Source organism: Capra hircus, chromosome 28, assembly GCF_001704415.2.
Source record: "Capra hircus breed San Clemente chromosome 28, ASM170441v1, whole genome shotgun sequence".
Lineage (NCBI taxonomy): Eukaryota > Metazoa > Chordata > Mammalia > Artiodactyla > Bovidae > Capra > Capra hircus.
The window spans coordinates 10,522,008-10,534,529 of NC_030835.1; the positions used below are offsets into that span (position 1 = coordinate 10,522,008).

The 12,522-nt window shown below is 51.1% G+C and overlaps 1 protein-coding gene across 1 annotated transcript in view; it reads right to left on the reverse strand.

Moving 5' to 3' along the window:
- The window catches only part of ANXA11 (annexin A11), a 42,154-nt gene extending 29,900 nt beyond the window's left edge, over positions 1–12,254 (reverse strand). The window contains exon 1 of the mRNA XM_018042302.1: positions 12,041–12,254. The gene's annotated coding sequence lies outside the window, so the exon portion shown is untranslated. The remainder of the gene's footprint in view (positions 1–12,040) is intronic.

Here is a 12,522-nt window from a genome sequence, read left to right on the forward strand (position 1 = left end):
AAAAGTTTTGGAGACAGATGGTGGTGATGCTTGTACAATAATGCTTTCCAATTGTGGTGCTGGAGAAGACTCTTGAGAGTCCCTTGCATCGCAAGGAAATTAAACCAGTCAACCCTAAAGGAAATCAACCCTGAATATTCATTGGAAGGACTGTGGCTGAAGCTCCAATACTTCAGCCACCTAATGCAAAGAGCCAACTCACTGGAAAAGACTGATGCTGGGAAAGACTGAAGGCAGAAGGAAAAGGTCATGACAGAGGATGAGATAGTTGGATGGCATCACCAACTCAGCGGACATGAATTTGAGCAAACTCTGGGAAATAGTGGAGGACAGAGGTGTGCTGCAGTCTATGGGGTCTTTGAAAGAGTCAAAAAGAGTCAGACATGACTTAGTGACTGAACAAAAACAACAACTTAATACCACCAGACAGACACCTAAAAATGGTTACTAAAAAAAAAAAAGGCAGTGTGGTATTAAGCCCCTAAATATGGATATTTTGCTACAGCAGCAATAGAAAGCAAGTTCTACAGAGACTGCTTCTCTCCTTCCCTCCAGATCCTTCCATGGTGTGCTCTTTGAAAAGGCTCCCTTTGTATAAGAGATCAGTGCACAGTTTGAACTCACTCAGCAGAAGCAGCAATAAACCCCCAAGACCACAGGAAAAACCATTCCACCAAGAAGGGAAGGCCCAGGTGCGTGCGTCTCCTACATGTCTGGGAATAAGAGCTCACTCAATAAAGCTTTGCTTGCTTGTATTATCAGTCAACAGAGTCACCATGGTGAGACCTGGGGCTTGGGAGTAGATTCTGTATGGCCAGCCAGACACACCCAGCCAGCCATGCAAATGCTCCTGGGAGGGAAAATGTGGGCAGTGTGATGCTAGGGTGGGTGGGGTAGGTGAACACACCCAACCAGCCAGGACCAAGCAACTGGAATACCAGAGGTCATTCAGCCTAGAGATGACTCAGTTCATTCCTGCCCACCCAACCCTGGCTCCTATTTCACAAATGGAGAAACTGGCAGCCAGAGAGGGGAAGTGGCAGGGCAAGGTGACACAGCAAGACCCTCCCAGGGCTGGTTCGGGACCCTTCCACTGTGGCCTCCAAGCCAGGGGCCCACCGTGCAAAGGCAGGACCGCAACCAGTCGCTGATTTTTCACAGCATCTCTAGCTGGGGAGGCTCAGGTTTAATGGAGCCTGAAGCCTATATAATTTCAGGGGCCCTTTTTAAGATGCCAGAAACAGAACGCTTTTTTTTTTTTTTTGCAAATTCTACAAAACCATATGACTTAGTAAATTCACTGCCAGGGCCTCTCCCACAGCCCTGGAGAGACCACACGCAAATGACTAGGGTGTGGGGGTTGGGAGGCTTCAACTAAGGACTATATGCCCACCAGGCTCCTCTGTCCATGGAATTCTCCAGGCAAGGATACTGGAGTGGGTAGCCATCCCCTTCTCCAGGGGATCTTCCCTACCCAGGAATGGAATCCAGGTCTCCTGCACTGCAGGCAGATTCTTTACCGTCTGAGCCACCAGGGAAGCCCTAAGTTTCATTAGTTTCACACTGATTTTACTTCTAGGCTCAAAGAGGCACCCAATGCCGGGGCTAGACTCCCCTGAGAACAGGAGTTAAAAAACAGAGTTCTGGCCTGCACCTGGCTTTCCCTCTAGCTGGAGCTGCTGCTGCTGCTAAGTCTTCAGTCATGTCCGACTCAGTGCAACCCCATAGACGGCAGCCCACCAGGCTCCTCTGTCCCTGGGATTCTCCAGGCAAGAATACTGGAGTGGGTTGCTATTTCCTTCTCCAATGCATCAAAGTGAAAGTGAAGTTGCTCAGTCATGTCTGACTCCTAGCGACCCCATGGACTGCAGCCTACCAGGCTCCTCCGTCCATGGGATTTTCCAGGCAAGAGTACTGGAGTCGGGTGCCATTGCCTTCTCCTTTAGCTGGAGAGATAAACACAAAAGAGTAGTCACAGAAACACTCACCAAGTGTGTAAGAGCCACTCCCAGGCAGAATGGAGATTTAGGTTGAGAATCAGGAAAGGGCTCTTTGGAAGCAGAGAGGATACGTGTTTAGGAAACCCACTTCTCTCTGATGAGCCCTGGCGAACCCAAGGCTCCCCTGGGCATCTCTCCTTCATCTGTGAAATGAGTGAGCCTGCAAGGGATCCATGGTTGTCAACTTGTGCTGCCAAGACCTGGGGCTCTTTGGAGGTTCTGTAATTTTGTTGTGGGGAGGAGAGGGGCGGGGCTGCAACAGACTCTCTCCAACTTAAATTTTGTTTCAAATAGAAAAAGAGGAGACCTGGACACCAGGAGCCACGTGGCAGCACACAGCTAGGGCTGTGGCAGCTGCCCCTTCATCCAGGAATGCCTGCCTCGGTTGCCCGCTGTCCCCGCCAGGGCTGTCCCCGCAGGCGCCTGTATTCGTAATGCAAGGCACAGATGTTCACCAGGGCCTTGCTAGGTAAGATGCGATCAACCACCTCACCCTCATATGCAAGTCAGTCACAGATCCGGTCACAACAAACTGGGGGAGAGGGTGGAGGAGAAGACAAACATCTAAAGGCAGCAGCAGGGAGTCCCCGGGGCTTCTACAGACCTGGGCCTGTTCAAGTGCCTTTGGAAAGGCCTGGTCCCTTCAACCTTCGAAGATCAGAGAGAGTATCTATTTCAGCTCCAAACAGCGGAGCACCCCGCCCTGCCTAGAAGACCCAGAAACCTCTCCTTCAAATAGCACTTCTCAAGGGTGGCTCTTCTAACAGTGACCGAGTCCCCAGCCAGCCTTGTTCAACTGGAAAATGAAAAGAAATCCCCACCAGAGCCTACAGATCACACTGGAGGAGGAGATGCTCTTTTAGATCTCAACTGGGCCTGACTGATGTGCAGGCAGAACCCTAAGACCTGCCAAGCAGCCCTGGGCTCTGCCACGGCAAGAAAATGGAAGGTCCCTGGAGGTCTCCATGGAATGGCAAGAAAGCAGGAAACGCATGTCCACAGCTCAGTCAAGCCAGGACCTCAGCATTTTCCATCTTCAGAACTTCTCCTCAGCCTTCTCTCTGCCTAGGCTGTCCTCCTGCCTTCTTTGCTCCTCTGTCTGCCCTCCTTAAACCGAAGTCAATTCTGCCTTTTCCTTTAAGCCAGATGGAGGCCCGCTTCTTTCAGGAAACCCACCCTGATCTCTCCACCCACGATTACCTCTCTTTCTGGAACTTACCAGCACTTGGCCTAAAATGTTTTCTACGTCCTCTAGTGTTCTAATACTCCCCTCTTTCCAGTACCTAAGTCGCTTCAGTCATAACTGATTCTCTGCGACCCTATGACTTGTAGCTCACCAGGCTCCTCTGTCCATGGGATTCTCCAGGCAAGAATACTGGAGTGGGGTGCCATTTCCTACTCGAGGAACACATATTACTATATCATGTATCACCTCATTAACCTTCACAATGATCCTACAAGATAGGTATTATCACCTCAAGGGGACTACGGCTCAGAGATGGTTCTTGACAAGCGAGGATCACACACCTGATGTGTGCCAGGGCCGGAATTATTTTTTTTAGGGCTCCCAGAGAGAGAGTCAGTCCGCAGCTGTAGGACAGGCCTCTTCTCTCCTCCTTCACCAGTTAGCACAGGCAGGGCACTGCGAGGTTCCTAACAGGACATCAGTGGATCCTGACTGTATCTCTTCCACATCCTGGTGGCACCTGTCCCAATGACATCTTTGGTATGGAGGCTCCAGGAATCCTGGGGGCAGAGAGAACTCATCTAAAACATTCTTTCTCTCCCTCCTACGAAAAGGCCGGACCTTAAGTGACGTAAGAGGCGTCCGAACATTCCTGACTCTGCCAGGGCACTGCCTCACCTGCGAGGTGTGGGTCATGAGGTCATCAAGCCCCAGATGCAATCAAGGGACCCCGGGGCAGCACCCCACCAACCTAGACCATCCTTTCCCAAGCACTGAATGGAAAGCCCACAGAAGGTGCTCTTAGACATTCAACTCCCCCCCACACCCCCATGAATCAAGAATAGCTGGAGCACACGTCAATCATTAGGCAAGCAGTGCCTCCGACTCTGCCTCCCTGCCGAAGGCTGGCACCTGGGGTGGCCCCACCTGGAGGAGCTCCGGGTACAGCAAGCTAGGAGAGTAGCCACAGGCCAGTGTCCAGGCCTGACCAAGGGGCTGAACGTGAGCAAGCAGGCTCAGAAAGACATCGCTGGGGAATAAAGTCAGTTCCCAGCATGCTAGCTTTGGGATTACACAGGAATCCTACATCAGAGCTGGAAGGGGCCTTCAGGAGACCCTTTGACTCCACTGGCTTATTTTACTTAGGTGGGAGCCAAGGCCTGGAGAGCAAAGCCTGCCTAGGCTCTCACCATTGGCTGGGGCAGGGCAAAGACTCAACTCATGTTTCTTGACCTCCAGGCCAATGCATCCAGGCCCAGGCTGGCTCCCCTCCACTCACACTGCTGGTTCTACTGAACCTTCCTGGGCTGGAGAATGGACTTGGCAATGTGAAGCCTGTCCTGGGAAAGACAGAATAAGAAGGTGACCCTGCTGCCTACAAATAAAGCCCCATGCCATCAAGTCACAGAGAAAGTGTCCTCTGCCCAGGGAAGCCTCTGTGACGCAGCTTCTCCCCAGGTTCTTGCCTATGAGTTAACAAGAGCAGAGAGCAGGGATTGGCAGCCGCTTGTTTTGATCTCTCTGGGGTATCAGGAGCTACACTGACCATCAGCCCAACTCAGCTCAGGGTTCAAATGGCCTCTGCCCCCACACTTTCCCAGAAATAAGTTACTGATGTGTTACACCTGGAGTTGAGGCAGGTCAGTCAGGAGAAGAAAGCACAGTTAAGATACTCTCTATCCTAAAGGTGGTCTTGGAGGGACACCTGCCCCCACATCCCTAGGGCCTCTAAGGTGGATCCACGTGCAGAAAGCATGGCTGCCAAACCCGACCACTGGGAATGGCCTGGAAGCAGTGATGACCCTCAGAGCCTCAGCAAAGCAGCAGCAGCAACCTGCCTGCTTAGTCAGCAGCCCACTGGCTCAGCCGCTGCCTCCTCTGCACTGCCTGCTGGCTTGCCACTGTCATGAGATCCCATTCTTATTTCCCAACCTGAGGAAGGCTGGCTTAGAAAATGGCAAACCTGGCAAGCACAGTAGTAGTTTCAGACAGGACAGCAGTGGGTGGTGTTCCAGAAACTTCTGGTGGTCCCCCCTCAACCATCTGCCCATCTCGCTCCCACAACAGAACACTACCAGCAGCCTGGCACATGGCAGCCCCAAATTAGGACTATGCTCCCGAGCTTCCCTGGCAGCAAGGCAGGACTCTGTCGGAAGTCAGCTGTCCTGGGCCATGCAGGTAAGGGAAGCCAGAGCAGACTACGGTCCCCAGCCTGGCAGCATCAGCACAACCTGAATGCCGTCAGGAAGGAAACTTCTCGGGCCTCACCACAGACCCCCTAGATCAGAGCCTTTAGGGATGAGGCCCAGGAATCTGAGTTTTAACAAACCTTCCAGATTATTCACAAATGTGCTCAAGTTTGAGAACCAAAGCCCTGAAGAACACCAGGAGCAACTGTGCCTACGGAGTCTGGTGCCTGGACAACCTCATGGAACAGGCACTTACTAACTCTGGACTCCAACCTCTGGAGATAGAGGGAGAGAGAACCTCCTCTTAAATCATGGCCAAACCTGAACCTGATGCAGGTGGGTGAGGAAGAGAAACGATGAGAAACTCAACCAAGACTGCAGAAAGTAGGAAAGCAACAACATCCAAGTGTAATAAATAGTAAACAGACAACAAGACGCAAGAAATCCAATCGAGACTATCTGGCATGCGAGCAGCCTGCGTTCCCTACAAAGACAGAAACGACCACACGCGGTTTGCGGTGATTATCACTGCCTCCTGCCATCTCCCCTCAACCCCAGGCACGTGCTGATTACAAGAGAAACACTTTAAAAAAAAAAAGGAAAAGAAAAGTTGAAAATTACGGCAAACACATATTAGGTCAGCACGGAGAAAAACCAGAAGTGAAAATATTAACATTAAAACCATGTTGAGAACTTTCCGATAACCCTGCCTCTGCAGACTGAGGGCTTTTTCCAGCCACTTCTCAGCCATTTGCCTTTATCTGGAAACACAGGACTTGGAAAACTACTCACTAGGATTTCATGGTGCAACAAGGCTTAGGCCATTCTAGTTCCAAGAAATAGTTTACATGACTTAAAACACTAGCACAGAAAGGCTGTAAAACTTGGGGCCCAAGCCTTTACAGCTGACATTTGGTCTTGAGACATTTTTCTGTGCTATTTTGTCATATCCCTTGGGGAAGAGAGAGTCTGTTTTGCTGCTGTAGATGAGGAAGGAAATATATCTGTGAGCCATCTACTTGGACCTATGAGACGGGGGAGGAACCAACCACAAAGTCAGAGGCCCATCCCTGGGTTTTGCCAACTGACCTCCTTTTTTCCATCCCCCCTAAAACCTGGCTATCATGGGGGGCCGCTGGGACAGACAAGAAGGGGGAGCTCACAGTCATCATGAGTCTAAGAAGCAGGCAGAGCCAGCCTGATTACTACCTACTCTGCATAAGCCTGAGTGGAAACTAAAGGATGTGGCTTACCCCCTGCCTGACTGATGCTTGCTTCCAAATTCTGAGCCTTTTACTTACTGTCCTATAAAATGCATTTCATTACTAACTTCAGGACTACAAAGAAGGAATTCTCCCAGATTATGGACAATATATGCTCCTAAAACAGATAATATGGAATTTAAGGCCAAAGGTACAGAATAAGTAACAAATGACACAAGGTACAATCCCATGGGCGGAGGAGCCTCGTGGCTGCAGTCCACTGGGGTCGCTAAGAGTCAGACACGACTGAGCGACTTCCTTTTCACTTTCATGCATTGGAGAAGGAAATGGCAACCCACTCCAGTGTTCTTGCCTGGAGAATCCCAGGGACGGGAGGGCCTGGTGGGCTGCTGTCTACGGGGTCGCACAAAGTTGGATACGACTGACGCGACTTAGCAGCAGCAACAATCCACAAAGATAAGCTTGATAAAGCTGTATACACCAGACATGCACGCCAAATTCACAAATCCAGAGCAAATGTAAGTCGAGTTTGACTCAAAAAAAAAAAAAAAAAAAAGATTCAATAAGCAAGGACGCAGAGGGCACCCTCAAGATCACAAAAATATCTGACATCTGTGTGCCACAGAGAATACGTGTCATGAAAGCTTTTCAGGTTGATCATGTAGCTGGCCACAAAGAAAATCTTAATACAGCCCCACAAGAGATTCTGCCAAGCACCTTTACTCAACAGAACTGTGTCTGTATGCTCAGTTGCGTCAACTCTGCGACCCATGGACTGCGGCCCGCCAGGCTACTCTGACCATGGAATTTTCCAGGGAAGAATACTAGAGCAGGTTGCCATTTCATACAGGGAATCTTCCCGATCCAGGGATTAAACATGCATCTCTCGCATCTCCTGCACTGGCAGCTGAGCCACCGAGGAAGCCGAGAGAACTAGCAGCCCACATTCAGATAGGATCAGACGGCCCCAAAACTTCCTCAGAAATTAAAGACGCTGCCTTCTAAAAAGTCCTTGGATCAGAACTGATCTACAGAGTACTAGGAAGCAATGGAAAGATGAGCATTTCATATAAAAGCCCACTGGCTAGACTGGTACTCAGAAGTAAATGCTGAGCTCTACATAATTTTTAAATTAGAAAACTAAAAATAAATGAACCAATTTAGACATGAAAACTAGAGCAATGAAATAAGCAAAAAGTAAGAAATGAGTAACAATAAAGGCTAATGACCAAAAATTAATGACCAAAAAAAGTAGAAAGAATTTTTTTTTTAATATTTACAAATAATTTCCAAATTATATAACATATTTTATGAGATATATACCTCCAGCATATCCAATTAGAATCCTATTCTTAGTATCTAATGAAGACATTCTATATCACAAGGCCTGTAATCTGTCCTTGATTTGGAAGACTTAATATTATAAAGTGTTAACTCTTCCTTATAAAGATTCCTACCGGTGGTTCAGTGGTAAAGAATTTGCCTGCAATGCAGGAGACCCAGGTTTGATCTCTGGGTCAGGAAGATCCCCTGGAGGAGGGCATGGCAACCCACTCCAGTATTCTTGTCTGAAGAATTCCACAGACAGAGGAGCCTAGCGGGCTACAGTCCATAGGGTGGCAAAGAGTGGGACACAACCGAAGCAACTGAGGATGCACAGCCTATTTACTCCAACACTGTTTCAAACTATAAAAATAGTCCATAGCCTGCATACCCAGCAATAAGGGAAAGGTTGAAAAAATTACTTTACATCTGTACTACAAAACAGCCAGGGACAACCCAGGGTGGGTGGGGGTGGCCTCTTGCTTTTGTGCTCACAGTACAGGGCTGGCAAACAGTGGGTCCTCACTAACTATGAGTTCAACAGCAACATCCTTGTCACTAGCTTCCTAAAATAGCCATGACCTTTTAGGTGAACACAGCAAGCTCAGTCGGCTGTCACCAGCCCCCTCACAGACACACCCTTTTCCCCAAAGATGCCATCCCCAGGCTTAACCTCCACCTCCCTGTCATCAGCTCTGAGTTTCTCTTCATCCCTCACTCACTGTCCTCCAAGCCAGTCTCTGCCCATTCTACAGGTGTAAGAGGCTCCAGGCACCTGACTTCCCTTCTCAATTTCAGGAGTCATTCCTCCCCCTTTTTCCTGCTAAGGCAGGGGCACCTTCAGGACCATAAGCCCCTGGAAGACTAAAACTCAGAGACCACAGAACCGGGAGTCAGCTACCCACCACCCACACACTCCAACCCCAGCTTCAAGATTCCTCGCAGCAACCCAAGATATCAACACTGCCATCGCCACCCCCTAACTGATCTCAAGCCCCCTTTGCAAACATCTTCTCACCAGATTCTGCAAACAACCATTTTACTACCCAGAACACTGGGTAGTAAAGCCCGTGTGGCTATGTGGCTTGTCCCAGGATACCCAGCACATATGGGAACTCTGCCTCCTCACCCCTCCATTGCCCCCCTGTTACTTTCTCACATCAGGAGCAAAGTCAGCTGTGGTTTGAGTCACTGTTCACGCCACACTGTCAGGATCCTCCCAAACCACCACATGACATCAGACCTTTATTTCACGGGGTCCCGGGGTCAGGGTCAGTAGCCTCCTGTGGTATGGTTTCAGCATTATTAGAAAGCTCCACTGAATTTCAACAACTGCTTTTAAAAATGCAAATTCCCAACAAAGAAATTTCAGTTTCTCCATTTCTCCTAAGACCTTTCCTATCTAGGTATCCCTCAGATTCCTCATGTTCTACAGGCCATTGGCTCACAAGGTGCTGTTGAGAAAAATCCAGAGAAACCTGAATCCGTTCACTTTGCTCCGATTGTGAAATACACCTACACACAGAATCTTCCTCCAGTACCCACCATGGGGCAAGTGCTAGTTACTGCTTAAGGGGGAAAAGACAGCAGCTGAAAAGAGGGAGGAAACAGCAGGAAAGAGAGTGAGATCCAGAAAGGCCCTCAGTTCTCTGAAGATCCAGCACTCAGCACAGATTTGGTTTCTACATTCACCTCCTGCCCACACCAGCATTTTTTTTTTTTTTTTGCAGTGAATACCCAGGAAAATCCCACACTCACCTATTCTGGCTCAATTCTCATTCCTACCATCCCAAGCTACCCATCCTCCCCAAATCTCATGGCCAAGGCATCACTAATCAATCTTGGCCTTCTAAGTATCACAATCCAGGACAAGCCCTGACAACAATCCTTGACCGATAACATAAAGGAGTCCAAGGGGACTTCCTCTTGACCTCTCTGCTAGTTCCTATGCCCACCTCTCAGTCTGAACTCACTTCCATCTCACTCTCCCCACTTTTTCTTTTTTTTGCCTATCCAAATTCAGCTTCCAAGGTCAAATATCCCTGGCCTGCCTCTTCACTTAGCTAACACCTGCTGAGTACCAACATCAGGCAAGGTCCTTTCTGGATGCTGTGAGACCAAGAGATGAGTGAGAAACACCACCCACCCTCCAGACACAGAGGACAGGGCAGAGAGATGTTGGCTGTACAATTACTACTGCAGGGCGAATACTGAGAAGTGATGTTAAAGGAGTGGAGGAGGGCTGAGTGGGCTGACCGCAAGCCTTGCCCCTTCCTGCTCCAGGTACCTGGATGGCTCCTAGAAGGGTGATGAATGACAGGCAGAACTGGGTAAGGAGGGCAGAAGAGCATGAGCGAAGACAGAGGAATAGGTCAGGAGAGCAATTCAACTAGGCTGACCTTCAACTGCATGAAGGGAGTAATAAATATTATTATTACTGACTTTTACAGATGAATACTAATGTGTCAGGCCCTGCTGTAAGCTTTACGTCTAGCCGGGTCACAGGAGTACGGTCACCACCTATTCAGATCAGTGACTGAGCTGTATGGTTGTTAAGTATATTAATTAATTTAATCCTCACAATAACTCTGGGAGGTAGGTATTATTATTGTTGCCGTTGTCATTTAAGTTGTGTTTGGCTCTTTGTGACCTCATGGACTGTAGCCAGCCAGGCTCCACCGTCCATGGGATTTCCAAGGCAAGAATACTGGAGTAGGTAGCCATTTCCTTTTCCAGGGGATTTTCCCAACCCAGGGATAGAACCTGCGTCTCCTGTACTGGCAGAAAGATTCTTTACAGCTGAGCCACCAGGGAGGCTCCAGGTATTATCATTACCCCCATGGTAAAGATAAGGAAACAAAGGCACAGAGACTGGTAACAGGCGAGATTTGGAAGGGAGGCCCAAGGTAGTGTGCCTCCCATGCCGCGCCAACAAATGGCCCTGCAACCTCACCTGGTCTCTCCTGTCAGGGAGAGCCTTGTGGCAAGGAGAGTGCCTTGTGCGAAGGGGCCCTGCTAACTCTCCTGGCATCCCCAACAACTGACTGAAACAAGGAAGGAACATAAGGAGAGCCAGTTGAGGGATGAGCAAGATAACACGCCCTGCCTGGACTCAGCCTGGCACTGCCCTCTAAGCTTTTGTTCCTGCTGTGGGGGTTGAGCAGAGGCTCATCCCTTGAAGAGCCACTCCAAGTCCAGGTCAAAGCAGCAGGGGAGCAAAGTGAAGGAAGGGAGGGAAGACAGAGTGGTTGGCTACCAAAGATACCCTGGGTCTGTCCTAAAATACCCAATCGCCAAAGAAAGGTCTTTGATTTAGAGGGGAAGGGACAGAAATGTGCCAGGCAAACTGCTCCCAGCTTGGGCTGGAACTGTCTAGCTAAGCTTCTGCTCCCCAAAGTCTCAAACTGATGAACTGCACAACTCTCCGTTAAATCAACAGACTCATTTCTTAAAACTTTTTCAGGGAGAAGGGAAGTCAAGAATCCCTCCCTGAAACTGCAGCTCAAGGCTGAGATGAAGGAACAGGCAGAGCAGGTGAACACACAGGGGAACGCAGCACCTGGGGTGGATCCCGCGTTCTCTCAAATAAAGTGCCTTATAAATCAACTCCAACAGCAGCAGCTCCCAGGAATTTCCGTCTTTCCAGTTCCGGAGGAAAGTTCCTGAAGGCAGCCACCCCTCCTAGGTCTCCGCAACAGAAGCCTTTTCCGGAAGGGTACACACACTCTCCAGAAATCAGCGGGGTCAGAGAGGTCGTGGCCACCGCCATCCCCACACCAGCCAGCCGCCTTCTTGTCGCAGGTTAACGGGCTCCCAGGCCCTGAGCCCCGGACCCCAGCGGAGCCGCACAATCACGCGGCGCTGGCCACTGGGGGCCCCGCCTGTGCACCGCCCACCCCAGGAGGGCCCCCGGCCGCTGACAGAGCTGGGCAGGAAGGCCGACGAAGCCCGTCCGGGACCAGCCCGACACCCGCGCCTTCACCCCCACGCTGTGTAACCAGGAAGCCGCGGGGCCGGGCTGAAGGTGGCGCGGGGCAGTCCGGGGCCTCCCGGCGGGGGCCGCGGCGCCCTGCCTCCGCCCGTCCCGTGCCCCCCTCAAGCCGCAGAACCCTCACTCACCTGGCCACGGGGCAGTGGGGAGCCGCGAGGGGAGAAGCGGGACGCGGGCAGCAGCAGCTCTCTCTCCGGGCGTCCTAGGGGCAGCACGTCCGACCGGCCGCGAGTTTTGTCCCACTTCCACACTCGGAGCACTCGGGGAACTCGCGACCCGCAGGCTCCTCGGCCGTCAGGGCGGGGCCGGAGGAGGAGCTCACTGGGCGGAAAACCCCGGGCCCGAGGCCCAACGTGCCCCGGGGCGGGGCCGCGTGCGCCGCGGAGGGGCGGGGCCGAGGGTGGGCGGGGCCGGGCGTGGTATGCACGCGGCCCCGCCCCCAGGTGAGAGTCGTCTGGGCCAGTCTGGGAAGGAAGCCACACGCCTTCCACCGCGAGAGGTTACAGCAGGCGCCAGGAGGTCGGCGAAGAACCGGTTCGCCGCACCGCTTTCCTTGATCTGTCCTGCCCTGCGCTGCACTCCGGGGGAGGGGATTTCCCCAAGCCCCCTC